This window comes from Penaeus japonicus, unplaced genomic scaffold, assembly GCF_977035675.1.
Source record: "Penaeus japonicus unplaced genomic scaffold, GWHDUDI00000001_assembly GWHDUDI00000041, whole genome shotgun sequence".
In the NCBI taxonomy this organism is placed as follows: domain Eukaryota; kingdom Metazoa; phylum Arthropoda; class Malacostraca; order Decapoda; family Penaeidae; genus Penaeus; species Penaeus japonicus.
In genome coordinates, this window is record NW_028234443.1 from 12,234,572 (window position 1) to 12,237,556 (window position 2,985).

Consider the following 2,985-nt stretch of genomic DNA (forward strand, 5'->3'; position numbering starts at 1 on the left):
CAGGAGGCAGGGATCTCTAGGTTTAAGTTTAAGGGGGAGAAAGGACAACGCCCTCACCTCAGGATCACTGGTTTATAACGATAGGACCGCCCAAGGGCCCTATTAGAATCGCGAATGGGCCGCCCTGCGTCCTCCACCCGCCAGGATCACTTACTTTATATCCCCCCCCCGCCCCCCCCCCCCCCCCCCCCCCTAAAGGGCAACAGGATTTCTAACGTTTTAAAAAAAATTAAACGGGAAAAATACAAGAGCTGAATATCACTTATTTCATAACGAAATAAGACACAATCAAAGATCATTGGGTACGTAACAGAGGGGATCATAATCCAGAGTAGCTTATGGAGAAAGTATATCGGCGCTGTGGGCGGAAGGATGGAGGCGGCGAGGGCGGCGAGGGGCGTGAGCAACAGTGGCGGTGAAGATGGTGAGGCCGGAGGAGGAGCGGGTCAGTACGCGAGGTGCAGCTGTGCCGTCAACAAGTGTGGTGACGCAGCGCTGACCTTTTTTTCTCTCTCTCTCTCCCTTTGGCTCCCCCCCTCCCTCCAATTGCGTGCGTGGAGAGCCATGCGTGCGGGTGTCTCTCACATCTCTGTCACTATCTCTCCCGGGAGAGATATGTGAATGTCACGATCCTCACTCGGTGTCAGAGAAGAACGTGAAGGACTCTGACTGTGCTTTGTATCTGACCTTTGGATCATGAACGTCACTTTCTCTTTAGTGATCAGGACCTGGCGGCTCCGATTGAGAAAAGACGAAATTCCTTTTAAGGAAGTGATAAATGTATCGTGACATTTACGGGAGAAAATGCCAGGGCCAAGACAATAAGATATGAGTGTAAGCTCAGTGGACACCGTAAGCAATTATAGAGTAGTATAACCTACATAACAAACAGCATAAAAGATATTTCTAAAAAAGTGTTTTGTAGTGCTGCAGTGAACTAAAAAAGCGATGTTTGTTCGTGTTCAATGCCAAAGAAAATAAATCTGTAAACGACAAGGAAAGAAAGATATCTATTAATAGAAAGCTCAACCAAAAAGATGTTTTGTGTGTTGTCAATACCAAAGAAAATAAGATAAATCTGCCAACAGGAAAAACAAAAAAACAAAAAATGAAGTGACATCAAAGAACCTTATTAAGAAAGGAACAAAACATGTCGGTTAGTGGAAAACAAGGAAACACTATGACCCTTAGTTGAGATCAAAGAAAAAGAGGAAATAGGAAAGAAGGAAAGAAAAGAAACGAGAATAATAATAAAAACAGAAAAAAGAGAGAGAAGAGAAACACGATATGAATTTATCCGAAAACAGAAAAGCAGAAAAGAAAAAAATAGATAAATAAAGGAAAAAGAAGAGAAACAGAATTACAAAAAAAGAAAAAGAAAAAAGAAAAGAACAAAGAAGAAAAAGAGAAAGGGAAAAATGAATCACTGAATAAAAGGACACAATAAAGAAAGAAAAAGAGTGAAGCAATACAGAGTGAAAAGAAAGAAATAATCAGAAAAAAAACAGAAAGCAAAGACAGGGAAGACTTTTTTTTGCATGTCGTCGATTCCACAAATCAGGATTCAGCATCGGATAAAAGTTATCGCTGTGTAAGTTTGACGCAGGTCTGATATTCGTATGGGAATGGGTGGGGGTGGAGTGGAGCATGAGGGTTAGGGTTGGGGGGTGTTGGGGGAGCAGACTTCTGATGCGAGGGCTTGGGGGTGGTGGCAGGGTGGGTAGGAGGGGGTGGGGTGGTATTGTTATGGAGGTAATTATTATCATCGTTAATTTTGGGGGGGGTATGCGTTGATGATTGTGGTGGTGGGGGGGTGGTGATGGGGGGTGGGGGATGGGGGTAGTAAATGGTGGGGGGGGGGGCATCAGCAATTCTATTGCTATTGTGGATGTAGTATCTTATTACTCTTGTGTTGCTTATTACATTTTGACTGGGGGGGGGGTTCTTATTACTTCATTATTAAATTTTGGGGGTCATCATATTGGTTGTTCCATTAAAACATCACTTATTTTTATTGGGGTTGGGGGGGGGGTGGGGTGTGGGGTGTTGGGTGGGGTTAATTGGGCGGGGTGGTTGGGGGGGGTAATTGGTGGGGGTGTGGGGGGGGGTTGGTTTTTGGTTTTTTTGGTTGGGTTTGCTGGGGGTGGGTGGGTGGGTGGTGGGGGGGTGGGGGGCGGGGGGGGGGGGTTCTGGGTTGGTGGAGGGGGTTGGTAGGATTTTGGGGGGGTGTGGTTTTTGGGGTGGTGGGGGGAGGGGGGTGTTTTAGGGGATTTATCATTTTCATTTTTATTGTTACTACCATTATTGTTGTTTTTATACTCATTATCATTACCCTTATTATCATCATTATTACTGTTAATATCATTATCAATATTACCATTGTCATAGTCATTGCCATTAATAATCTCGGGAAGTTAATGATATGCACATCTGTTTAAATCCTTGTTCTTCGGCATGTAATAGGGATGTTTCTGCCTCCAAGGGATTGAAAAAAATGTTCAGAAAGGGACTACCGGATTCAGAAACATCTCCTATGTTACTTTAAACATTCATTTTCTTTCTGTATGTCTCTCTTTCTCTGTCTCTCTTGCCGTCTCTTCCTCTTTATCTGATAGCCTATCGTCTCTCTCTCCCATCATCTTCTGTATCTCTCTCTCCCATTTCCTCTAATACGATCTTTCTAAATGTATATCCATATATGCTTTCCTATCCCTACTCCCATTCTTACTCGAAAAAAAGAAAGATTTTTAATAACACAACTAAACAACCAAGACGGTGCATCAACACGAGAAAAAAGGGGAATAAATCTACGGTACTTTAAGAGAACTTAGTGCGGTATTGGGTTGGAATCCCGTTCTAAAAATAGCTTCCTCGGACGGGCAATTTCAAAACTTTTGCGTCCTCATAATCAGGGATTGCCTACGGTATTCGAAAATCGAAAATCTCATCCAGGGGCGGGGATATGACGGTGTTGTCTCGAGAGCA

At 43.6% G+C, this 2,985-nt stretch overlaps 1 protein-coding gene across 1 annotated transcript in view; it reads left to right on the forward strand.

The window, feature by feature from the left end:
- The first annotated feature begins 465 nt into the window (after positions 1–465).
- LOC122254109 (uncharacterized) overlaps positions 466–2,985 on the forward strand; it is a 347,333-nt gene continuing 344,813 nt past the window's right edge. Inside the window, exon 1 of the mRNA XM_086534295.1 lies at positions 466–1,591. The gene's annotated coding sequence lies outside the window, so the exon portion shown is untranslated. The remainder of the gene's footprint in view (positions 1,592–2,985) is intronic.